The sequence below is a fragment of the Ammospiza caudacuta genome, chromosome Z, assembly GCF_027887145.1.
Source record: "Ammospiza caudacuta isolate bAmmCau1 chromosome Z, bAmmCau1.pri, whole genome shotgun sequence".
Classification (NCBI taxonomy): Eukaryota; Metazoa; Chordata; class Aves; order Passeriformes; family Passerellidae; genus Ammospiza; species Ammospiza caudacuta.
Window position 1 is genome coordinate 3,927,676 of NC_080632.1, and position 12,949 is coordinate 3,940,624.

The following is a 12,949-nucleotide window of genomic DNA, read 5'->3' on the forward strand; positions in this document are numbered from 1 at the left end:
ACAATAAAAGCGAAGAGTTACAGACGTCCAGGTGCCTTTTTCTGGACATCACGAGCCCAAAAAAAGGACACCCGTTAACAAAGGATTAATCCTTAAGAACAATAGCCTGTTGCGTATTCATACACTTCATACATGATGCATAAATTTCATTCAAACACAGGATTCCGTCTGGTCTTCATCAGCTTCTTCCCTCTAATCATAACAGTGCCTTCGAGGTGGGAAGAAGTTAGTTTCTTCCAATAAGAAGGCAATAAATTCTTTTTTTCTCAAAGATTTACGTGTCCTGTGGCTGCTATCTCACTGCAAGTCCTTTCTTTTAAACAAAGCATCTTACATAGCATAGTTTATATTTTAACAATGTTTATAACCTAAAACTATATTTAACACAGTACTTCAGAAAATTAATATAGCATTATTTTCTAACACAACACGTATAATACACATTTTAATATTTGCAAAAAGTCAATCATAAAATACATGCATTTTTCACAAAGAATTAAGAGGAAGTGTAAGTGATGAACAAAAGCTGAAGCTTTTCTGTGATCTCTCACTTTCCCAAAACTCTGTTACTCCAGTGACAAAAAACATCCTCAGCCTTGATGCGGGGGGAAAGAGGACAGGGAAAAGGCAGGATCAGGGGGTAGTGCTGGAAGGAAAGGATTCTGGGGAGGAGAAGCCTCTGCCATGAGGTGGCGGCCATTTTGTGGTGCCGCAGCGGCTGCCACGAGGTGGCGGCCATCTTGTGGCACTTCTCTGGAATGTGCGAGAGTGGGTTTTGGGGAATAAATCAACCTTGAACATTCTCAGGATTAGCTATGGGGAAAAAGGGATTGGGAAAAGGTTTAGGGACAGATTCCCTGACAGTGTGGCCACCACTGTCAGGGTGAAGGTACCGAGGGGACTGGGGGGAGCCAGGGAGATGGTAGCAACCCTGCGTTTGCTGTGGATCGGTTGCTCTCCCTTGTCCACCCAATGTAGGGGAAACAGGTAGAAAAAGAAGGCAGGGATGGGGGTTGAGGGAGAACTGGGGACCACGGTGTCAGACATTTTTTGCTTTCCCACTCACAATTTGTGCTACTAGTCTTCACAGTCTTAATAATCAAAAGAAACAACCGCATATATCCTTACTTTACAGTAGGGTTCCTTCTTTTTGTGCTTTCCGTTAACAAACACCCTACGCTCCTCTAGAAATTCTCATCACTAACCTCTTTGGCCATTATTTGTGGGAACTTAAACATCCAACGAACAAACCCCTTAGCCAAATTTTTGGGAAATTTTTCACCCCCCTTCCTCAGGAACCCCACAACTTGGAGATAAATCTCTCTCTGATGGTGGACAGCCAAGTATCCATGCTGCTGACCAAACTTACTCCCACCCGCTCACTGCTGGAAACTAAGGAAAATAAACTGGAAAAGGGTCCTGAAAGCCGATGGCGGCAGGCCCCATGCACTGCGCGCGGTGCATTCCCTCACCCCCAGGGGCGTGGTTGCCTGTGGAGAGCCCCCCTAGTCGGGTCCGTCCCAAGGCCACCAGGAAAACTCACCCAACCGTTGACCTCAGGAGAAAAAGCAGCAGTGAGAGTCCTAAGTCCTGAAGGCGTCCTTTCTTGCTGCAAGAAAGGGGTCATCCTCTCCCGCTGCAGGAAAGGGTTGCCCTTCCGTCCCTGGGAGCACCACTGGACAACAGTCGGCGTGCTCACACAAGGGCACTGGTGCTGCCAAGAACCAAATCCAAAGGGCTGATGCCCACAGGAACAGTTCAAATCCAGAGGGCTTCCTGCCATGCAGCAATGTCCTTCGGAAGTGGCGTCCTACACGGTGCCAGCGGTAGAAGAGCTGACTGAAGTAGCCCCATGTTACTCCGGTGACAAAAAAATGTCCTCAGCATTGATGGCACTTTCTGAGTTGCTTAGAAAGCAGCAGAGTATGTGAGAAGTGAAGAGGGGCTCAGTACATCTGGCTGGGAAGGAGCAAGGAATTGGGGCACCTGGAAATGTCCCCAGGGCTCTCTGCTTACGTGCCACTCTGGGAGGACCGAGCCTTGTTCTTTGCCCCCAGCCCTGGGAACCATGCTCTGTGCAGTTCACACAGGCAGGGCAAGCCAGCAGGGTTGCCGCCACGCTCCTGGTGTGGTTGAACACAGCTTGTCTTGGGTCCTGCTCAGACAGAGTACTCAGATGCTTTGCAGTGTTGTGTTGCTGGGATTCTTCTTAGTCCCTTCATTTCAACCTGAGCCTTTTCTGCACTGTGCCAAAGCCAAGTGAGGCATGTTCTGAGCACATCTGGCTGGGAGGCAGCAGGAACCTGGAGCACCTGGAAATGTCCCCAGAGCCACTCCGGGTTTCTGCCACGCTGAGAGGACCGAGCCCTGTTCTTTGCCCCCAGCCTTGGGAACTACGCTCTGTGCAGTTCACACAGGCAGGGCAAGCCAGCAGAGTTGCAGCCACACTCCTGGTGTGGTTGAACACAGCTTGTCTTTGGTTCTGCTGAGACAGAGTACTCAGATGCTTTGCAGTGTTGCGTTGCTGGGATTCTTGTTAGTCCTTTCATTTCAACCTGAGAGCTTTTCTGTGCTGCGCCAGCCCAAGTGAGGCACACTCTGAGCTCTTCACACCAAGTGGACCCTGCGCTGCTCACACACCAGGTGATGCCCATGCTGACCATGGGTGCATTAGCTGGGAAATCCTAACCAAAATGACTACATGGAGATATTCCTGGTCCTCCTGCACTGTTCGCCAGTGTCTCTCCGAGTGTGTGATCAGAGTCACCCCAGCTTGCTCTGGCACTCCAGGCAGCATGGTACACTCCTGTTACTCGGGAAGGGGTTTTGGGTACTGAAGTGACCTTGAACTTTTTCGGACTCAGCAACTGGGAAAAAGGGATTGGAAGGAGGGTTAGGAGCAGGTTCCCCGACGAGGGAACTGGGGTAAGTCAGGGAGACTTACCCCAGTAGTCTCCCTGGTAGTAGTCAGGTAGCAGCCCTGCGTCTGCTCTGGACACGTTGCTTCCCCCCCTCCACCCGGTGTAGGGGAAGTGGGAACAGGGAAAGAAGGCAGGGACAGGGGTTGAGGGAAGAACTGGGGAGCTTGCTGCAGGACATTTTCCACTTTCCTGTTCACGAATCGCAGCATCATTTTTTACAACTTCGATAATTAAAAGAAACAGCTGCATATACCCTTCCCTGACAGTAGGATCACTTTTCTTGGTACTGTCTGTTAATTCACAACTCACTGCCTTCCAGAAATTCTTCTTCTTTGACTCTTTAGCGGTCAATTGCGGAAACTAAGAAAATATCGATCGGTCAAAGCTTTTAACTAAACCTTTGGAAAACTGTCCAACCCCCTCCTGCAGGAATCCCACAACTTGGAAATACACCTCCTTCTGCTGAGAAGACAGCCTGTTACCCATGCTGCCAACTCAGAACATTTCCACCCACTTGCTGGTGGAAACGGAGAACCTAAAACTTTGAAAAGGGTCCCAAAAGCCGTGGCGGCAACTGCTCATGCTGCGTGTCCCATCCACTGGGATCAACAATCGCCTAAAGGGAGCCCCCCCAGCTGGGTACATCCCAGCGCCATCAGGGGAAATCTCACCAAACCACTGACTTCGGGAAAAAACACAGCAGGAGCAGTCCCCAGTCCAGGAAGGCATCTTCTTATCTGCCTGCTGCAAGAAAGGGGTGCACCCTCGCTCCCCTGGGAGCACCACTGGACATAAATCAGCGTACTCACGCAGGGTTGTTGGTGCTGCTAGGAACGAGTAATTCCACAAGGGCCCATGCCCACAGGACAGGTCCAGCGCCATTAGGTGGCTCCCTCCTGAGCTGTGATGCTTTCAAAGCTGCGTCACGTTCAGCGCCAAAGGTGGAGGGCTCGGCCGAAGCTGCCACACAGAGTACTCAGATGCTTTGCAGTGTTGCGTTGCTGGGATTCTTCCTAGTCCCTTCACTTCAACCTGAGTCCTTTTCTGCATTATCCTAAACCCAAGTGAGGCACGCTCTGGGTTGTTCACACGAAGTGGACGCTGTGCTGCTCACAAAACCCAGGTGATGGCTGTGCTGATCACTGGTGCATTGGCCAGGAAATCCTAACCAAAACTGATGGAGAAACCATGGAGATATTCCTGGCATCTTGCATCTGCTCAACTTCATCCTGGTCAAGTTGAAATATCAAGTTGAAATAAAAGTTAGGACACACCTTCAGCCCTGTATGAGTGGCTAACAGAGCCAACATGAAGGCCATTGTTGGAGAAATGGCCTGGTTGGAGAAACAGGGCTGAGCACATCTGGCTGGGAGGAAGCAGTAACCTGGGGCACCTGGAAATATCTCCAGAGCCGCTCTGGGTTTCTGCCGCACTGGGAGGACCGAGCCCCTGTTCTTTCTCCCCCAGGGCTGGGAACCATGCTCTGTGCAGTTCACACAGGCAGGGCAAGCCAGCAGGGTTGCCGCCACGCTCCTGGTGTGGTTGAACACAGCTTGTCTTGGGTCCTGCTGAGACAGAGTACTCAGATGCTTTGCAGTGTTGTGTTGCTGGGATTCTTCTTAGTCCCTTCATTTCAACCTGAGCGCTTTTCTGTGCTGCGCCAGCCCAAGTGAGACACGTTCCGAGCACATCTGGCTGGGAGGGAGCAGGAACCTGGAGCACCTGGAAATGTCCCTAGAGCCACTCTGGGCTTCTGCCACTCTGGGAGGACCGAGCCCCAGTTCTTTCTTCCCAGCCCTGGGAACCATGCTCTGTGCAGTTCACACCTGCAGGGCAAATGAGTAGAGTTGCAGCCACGCTCCTGGTGTGGTTGAACACAGCTTGTCTTGGGTCCTGCTGAGACAGAGTACTCAGATGCTTTGCAGTGTTGCGTTGCTGGGATTCTTCCTAGTCCCTTCCTTTCAGCCCGAGTCCTTTTCTGCACTACGCTGCTGTAGCCTGCTCTGTGGCCACGGGAGCTGGACAAATGCCGGCTAGCTGCTCCTGGTGTGTGGCCAGAGGAGACCACAAGATCTGCCACTTCCAGGTTCTTCTGGAAAACTCTTGGATAGTGGTGCTGTCTGCAGCATGGGTGGTGCAGGCAAGAGCATAGCTATGAAGTCCCGAGATAAAGGAAGGAGAGAGTGGATGTTGCCTCGCTTGAGGTGTGGTGTCCCAGGTCGAGAACGGCTCAGTGGCAGCACTTTTGCCACATGGTCCAAGTACACACACTCACCAATGTGGTAGATGGTAAATGGCATTTATTAATTGTTAGACCAGGTCATTTATAACAGGGGTTAACTTCGGCGAGGTGTATCTGGCCTTAGAGGTCGGTGTCCGGCTAGCTGAGGATGGCCGACACCCAGCTGCAATCCTGCCAACACCCCTCGGCGTCTTAATGGCCTCAGGCTGTGCTGGCTGCGGACGGGGCTCGCTGCTGCCAAGACGAGTAGAGAGGAGTAGAGAGGAGCTGGACACTCTGGGGGTAAAGTCGGGTTTATTGGAGATCCCAGGAAGCCAACCAGGGAGTGACCAAGAGAAGAGGGAGAAGCAAGGTTTTAAAGGGAGGAGGTGTATCACGGAGGGGTTTACAAAGAACCAATAAGGGAACATAAGGGAGTGAACGTAACATGACAGACATTAGGGAAAACCCAATTGATACAAAGTAAGGGAGGGGCCCCGGGACCACTGCCAATCACTACTCCCAGAGCGAAGAGGTTTCTGGAAAACTAGGTGGAGTGGGGGGTGACTGACGGGAACCAGGGAGAAGAACCAAGTATACAAATAAGGAAATGAAGGGGAGGAGGAATTATATGACTTGAGGGACTGACAGGGCCAAGGGCGGGAGTAACTATAGTAACAGAATGAGTGGCAGGGCTATGGCGGGAAAACTGGGGAGGGCAGAACCATTTACATAAAATGGGGGGAGCAATACAGAACATGGGGGAACAATACAATAAACTTAACAAACACACTGCAACAGTTAACGGTAGAAGGTAACGGTAAAACGGGAGGGGTTCTGCCTGACAGTAACATTGCGATATCTTAACTTCCCACTAGTGGACACTTGTGTGGATGCCAGGGCGCTTTATTTCCCAGGCAGAACTGGTGACAGGTGTCAGAGGAGGACAGCTTGGGGAGGCAATGATAAAGGAAATGGGCGTGACAGCAGGAGACACAAGGTGACCAATAAATGAAGCTCAAGGAAGGAGTGTGGAACACCAGTAAGGATTACATGGGGAGGAGGGAAGAGGCAAATCATGCATTGAGTCAGGGATGACTGACACGGAAAGCTGTCGAAATAAAGGCTACAATGATAGGGGAAGTGGGCAGCACCAGGAGGGAGGAAATAAACTAATAAGGGCATAAAGGAAGGATCAAGGGATCAGTCACCTCGAGGGACAAGCCATTGGCAGGAAAACAAGGGGTGAACAACTTAGGGAAAAACCATTATGAGGGAAGTACTTGGGGGAAACTGAGGACCAAACCATATTTTTAACTTCTAAAAGGTATAACCAGCTTAACAACTTAACTCATATGAATGTTTTAAAACACACAACGCCACATCTCCCTCTTCTTTGTTTAAAAATAAAGAGAAGGGCACTGTGGAAAAGGAGTTCAGTCGTTTTTATACCTCGGTGCTCTCTGCTTTCTGTCTTTTCCGTCATCCGTCATTTCTTGTGACTGCGGTGGCAAGCACTATTTTGGACGCTGAGAAAGGCTTTGTGGTGGAGGCAGTGATGATCCGCTTCAGGACACCGAAACACAATGACAGCAGAAAAAGGATGATAATAAAATAACTTTTGTCCTTCATGAGGGACAGCATCCCCCCGGAAAGGCCCCAGTTTTTTAACAGCCCTTAAACCAGTCCTTGCCTTCCTGTTGCACGTTACCCACCATGCCTTTGATTTCCTGGATGGATGCGTGGAAGGTTTTCAGGGCCCAGCTAGCTCCCAGGAACCCCGTTACTGGGTGGGTGCGGGCAGACCTTGTTCTTGACGTGTCCTGTCGCAGAGCGTCTCTGCTGCTAACACACGCACAGTCGTGGATGCTTAAAAGACGGCACGGCCAGACAGAAGGAGGACTCGGAGATAAGAAATAATAAACAATTCGAAGACTGAAAATCTGAAGAGTCCAGACTCGTCCTTTGAAACGCGGGCTGTCCCAAGGCCATTCTACGCGTGTCCGTGCAGAGACAAACAGCCAAAATGGATAATATACAAGAACAGTTTTTTCCCCTTTGACATCAACCTTACCTCAAACTTTCTCTGCAACCTCCCCCTTGTCCCCTCCTCCCACAGACGGATTGGCTCTTGGATGACAGATTGAAACAACCCAGCCCCTCAAACTCCTGGCATCTATGCCTGTGTGCCAGTGGCAGAAAATCAGTAGCTGCCTTGTTTTGCAGGGTCACCAGTTTGGTTATCTCCTCGTCATCTAAGAGGTTGCTTAAGGCCATAGACGTTAAGTTCACCTGGCGAGTCACCCAGCATTTAAGATTTCGTAGCTCACTTAGAGCTTTTGCAGCTGTTACCTGTGGTGGTTTGGACCAGAAATGAGATTTCTGGGATGCGGTGGTCCCTTCTTGTTCCCCTTCATCAGCAAGACCAAAGTTTTCACCTTCCGGCCAGTTTGTAATTATGTCCAGAATCCCAGGACAATTCAGTTTTCCAATACGGGTACAGTGTGTGATAACAACAAAGTAGAAAAACGGACACAGCAACACACTTAGATTTGGCCCAGTGATAAATTTCACTGTCACAATGCTCATTGAATTGAGATGCACCCCTTTTGACAGTCTTTGAGCTTAATTTGGGCACTCTGAATTGGAATTTGGGTCATGTTCAGCGATGTCAGGGATAGGCCCCCGAGAGGGGATTCCTGGATATGCCCTGTCTCCGCAGATAAGAAAGACCCGGTGTGGTTGAACGTAGCTCGTCTTTGCTCCTGCTCAAAGTACTCAGATGCTTTGCAGTGTTGGGTTGCTGGGATTCTTCTTAGTCCCTTCATTACAGCCCGGGCCCTTTTCTGTACTGTGCCAAACCCAAGTGAGGCACATTATGAGCACATCTGGCTGGGAGGCAGCAGGAACCTGGAGCACCTGGAAATGTCCCCAGAGCCACTCTGGGTTTCTGCCGCACTGGGAGGACCGAGCCCCTGTTCTTTCTCCCCGAGCCTTGGGAACCATGCTCTGTGCAGTTCACGCAGGCAGGGCAAGCCAACAGGGTTGCCGCCACGATCCTGGTGTGGTTGAACACAGCTTGTATTGGATCCTGCTCAGAGTACTCAGATGCTTTGCAGTGTTGCGTTGCTGGGATTCTTCTTAGTCCCTTCATTTCAACCTGAGCGCTTTTCTGTGCTGCACCAGCCCAAATGAGACACATTCCGAGCACATCTGGCTGGGAGGGAGGAGGAACCTGGGGCACCTGGAAATGTCCCCAGAGCCGCTCTGGGTTTCTGCCACGCTGGGAGGACCGAGCCCCAGTTCTTTCTCCCCCAGCCCTGGGAACCATGCTCTGTGCAGTTCACACCTGCAGGGCAAATGAGTAGAGTTGCAGCCACGCTCCTGGTGTGGTTGAACACAGCTTGTCTTGGGTCCTGCTGAGACAGAGTACTCAGATGCTTTGCAGTGTTGCGTTGCTGGGATTCTTGTTAGTCCCTTCATTTCAACCCGAGTCCTTTTCTGCACTACGCTGCCATGGCGGTGTTGATGGCAGGAGTGCCGTGACCTTCCTGAAGAAGCGCCTTTATGAAGATGTCCCAGGGGGACAGGCACAATCCTGGCAGTTGAGTGATTTCTCAGCTCTCAATCTTGCGGCAGTGCCAGCGATGTGAAGAAAGACTTGAGCACTGTGTGGCTGGTTCCACAGAGTTGGAGGCTTTTATTAGAGCAGGACCTCTGTGAAGGGAGCCGGGGGCAGCAGCTTGTGGCTCACAGGGGAAAACAGGGGTTTATATAGGGAACTCTAATGGCGGGGAGAAACAAGGAATGAATAGGGATATGTCACAGGGCTTGTAAGGGCTGCAGGATGAAGAGAGAGGCAAGAGTGTTGACCTCATGTTCAGAAGGCTTGATTGATTATTTTATGGTATATATATAACATTATACTAAAAGTTCTCAGAAGCTAGGTAAGCTAGGAATAGAAAAGGAATGAATAACCAAGTTCTGTGTCCTAGCAGAAGGCGAGAACAGCTCTGCCGTGAGTGGTCAGTAAATCCAAACATCCACAGGATACCAATCACAGATCCACCTGTTGCATTCCACAGCAGCAGATAACCATTGTTTACTTTTTGCTGCTGAAACTTTTCAGCTTCAGCAGGAAAAATCCTAATGGAAGGATTTTAATGAAAAGATGTCTGTGACAGACATACATGAAACTTGGGAGAGGGACAGGGTAGAAACCAATGGGATTATAATACATTAACATAGAACTGCAAAGGATGATGGGAGGAGGGCTTCCTTACCCTAAGTGTAGTGTGCTTCTTTCAAGGGTTGTTCTCCAGGGAAGAGCAGTCAGTCCCTTGCTGGCCAATCCCCCAGCCCCCACAACTCCTTGTTCTTTATTTGCGCGAGGGCGTATTTGGCCCAAGTGTCCGGCTAGCTGAAGTAAGGAGGGAGGGGGCCGACACCCCCGGCGCATACACTGCCAGCCCCCTTCGGCGTCTTGGCCTCAGGCTGAGCTGGATGCGCGGTGTGGACTGAAGCACAGTGGAACGAAGAAAGAGGTGACCACAGGCTGGGGGCTAACTCCGGTTTATTGGTGGTTCGATGGCAGGAACAGGAAAGGAGGGTGCCAACCAGCAAGTGGCAACAAGTGAGGGGGGAGGTACAGTGTTAAAAAGAAGGGGTGGAGAGAGGAGGGGAGCCCAACTAGCCAATCTAGGAAAGGTGCAAACATAACTGACAAAGGAGACGAACCAATAAATACAACATAAAGGAGGGGCCCCAGGACCACAGCCAACCACAGCCCCCAGAGAGGAGAAGATTCTGGAAATCTGGGAGGAGTGGGGGGTGATTGACTGGGCCCGGGGAGGAGGAAAAACCTACTTATAAGGAGAATAACAGGGAAGATTGACTGTTGAGGGGGAAGGGGGTAACCATGGAGACTAACTGTGAAGGGAGGCAGTGGCGGGAAAGTCAGGGGAGGGAGGAACCATTTTACAGAAACTGGGGGGAGAATACATAAAATGGGGAAATAACTGGGGAAATTGAACAACACCACACGACATTTATTCAATAGAAAAGCATCTTTTAGAGACTTGTTCAGTAGTCTTTTAAACATCCAAACATACATGTAGAAATAATGATGAGTAAGAAAAACGAGAAAACATTTTGAAGGAGGGAACCAACCCAACCCTCGAGTCCCAGGCTTGCAGAGAAGCTCTTGGACCACTGGGTTTCTTTCTTGTTGAGTTCTTTGACCATGTCCTGAATCTTTTGGATGCGGGCATGGATGCCTTTGCCGTGGCTAGATAGATTGAAGCAGCCCAGCCTGTGGAATTCCTCACAGCCATGTCTGTGGGCAAGAAGTAAAATTTGATGGTGGCACGATTTTGAAGCGTCACATGACAGGTGGTCTCCTCTGCGGCGAGGTGTGGCCTTTAAGGTCAAGTGTCCGGCCAGCAGGAGGGCGGCCAACACCCAGCTGCAAATCTGGGAGCACCCCTCGGCGTCTGGTGGCCTTGGGCTGTGCTCCCTGTGGACAGGCTCGCTGTTATTGAGAATGAAGGAGCTGGACACTCGATGGGGACAATCGGGTTTATTGAGGAACCCAAGACGTCAGCCAGGGAGTGACCAAGAACGAGGGGTGTAACAAGGTTATAAAGGGGAGGGGTTTACATAGAACCGATAGGGGAAGACAAGGGAGTGAACTTAACATAATAGACGTCAGGGAAAACCCAATCCATACAATGCAAGGGAGGAGCCCCGGGACCACAGCCAATCATAACCCCCATAGGGAAGAAGATTCTAGCAAACTGGGAGGAGTGGGGGTGATTGACTGGGCCAGGAGAGGAGAAACAGGCATACATATAAGGGAGTTAGGGGGAGGAGGAATTACATAACAAGGGGGACTGACAACACCAGTGGCAGGAGTTACTAGGATAACAGAAGGAATGACAACTCAATGGCGGGAAAAACTGGGGAGGGCAGAACCATTACAGAACATAGGGGGAACAAATACAGAAAATGGGGGAGCAATTAAGTAAACTAACTAAACACGCTACAACACTCCTCGTTGGTCAGGAGGTCACTTAACACAGCGGATGTTAAGTTGGCTTGCTTACCAAGCCAGCACTGCAGGTGAGAAAGCTCTGTGAGGGCTTTGGTGGCAGAAACCAAAGGTAGGAAAATGGACATCACTAACAACGTGTATGACCAGTTGATAATTTTGCTGTCACAATTTTCATCTAATTGAGTGAGCTCTTGTTCTTGGTGGGCCAATTAGTTCTTTTTCTGACAATTGGTAATAGTTGTGGAGTTTGGAGTTCAGATGGTAAGCTGGCCAAGCGTGCAAGGATCTCCTGGGAGGAAGGAGGGAGTCCTGGCCTGCACTCTGTCCCCACAGATCAGGAACATGCCCCGGGGTAACTCTCTGGGATGACAGGTGGAGATGGAAAGTGTGCTGCTGGTGTAATTGCACCAGTCAAATCGATTGTATGTTTTTTCATTTGGTGACGCATCTCTCATATGAATAGATTTTTGATACTCTGCAGTAGGCCATGTCTTACCTGGTGGGTGGTAGTAAAACTTAATGCAATATGTGGCCTTGGAAGACCCCAAAAACTCCAATTCTTGGGGCTCCTCTGGTGCATGTGGCAAAGTCCTCATCCACTCATCCCATGTGTCCACTGGATTGGGCTCCTTCCCTGTGAAGGGATACTCGTTGGGCTTCAGGGGAATCCCTACCTGTCACACCTCCCGGCTAGATGGTGATGGGGGGTGACAGTCTCCTTCTCCTGGGCTCTGCAGAATCCCGCTGCCAGGGCAGGCGCAGCGCCGAACAAAAGGACAACAGCAATGACATGGGGTGGCACTAGGGTGCGCGAGGGCGTATGTGGCCAAAGGTCCAGCTAGCAGAAGGTGAAAGGCCGATGCCTCTGCTGCATTGAAGGCCAGCCCCCCTTGGCGTCTTGGCCTTGGGCTGGCTGGATGGCGGACCGGATTCGCAACGCAGAGGAGACGAGGAAAGGAGTGACCACTTGCTGGGGGTGGAATTCGGTTTATTGATGGCAGGTAGGCACCAACAGAGGGTAGGCACCGACCAGCAAATGGCCAAGAACAAAGGGAGAGGCAAGGTTTTAAAGGCAAGGGGTGGAGAAGGGAGGGATGCCCAGCTAGCCAATAGGGAAAGGTATGGGGAGGTACATAACCTAACTGACATACAAAAGCAACCAGTAAATACAAAGGAGGGGCCCTGGGACCACAGCCAACCACAACCCCCAAAGAGAAGAAGGTTCTCGAAGACTAGGAGGAGTGGGGGGTGATTGACTGGGCCCAGGGAGGAGGAAAATGTGCTTATAAGGAAAATCATGGGAGGGGAAATTATATAACTTACTTAACTGACAAAGCGAGGGGGAAGGGGTAACCATGGAAACCTAACTGACAAAGGGCTTGTGGCGGGAAAACTGGGGAGGACAGAACCATTTTACATAAAATAGGGGGAAACAATACATAAAATGGGGGAGCAAAACAAGAAACTTAAGAACACACTACAACATCTCCCCGTTTCTTATCAAATAAAATTAAAAGGAACAGGAAAGTCCATATGAACTTAAAACGCAGGGACTCGCGGCTGGTCCGGCCAGGCCTAGCCTTCTTCGAACTGGAGTCCGCCCGCCCGTGGATGGTCGAGGGGCGGCGCGGTTGCCCCCTCCTCATCTGCAGCTTCCTCGGCCTCCGAGGAGAGGTCCTCCAGCTCGATGGGCTCATCCAGCATAACGGCAGCATGGTTCACACTTGGCGAGGCAGCCTTGGCCATCAGTCTCTT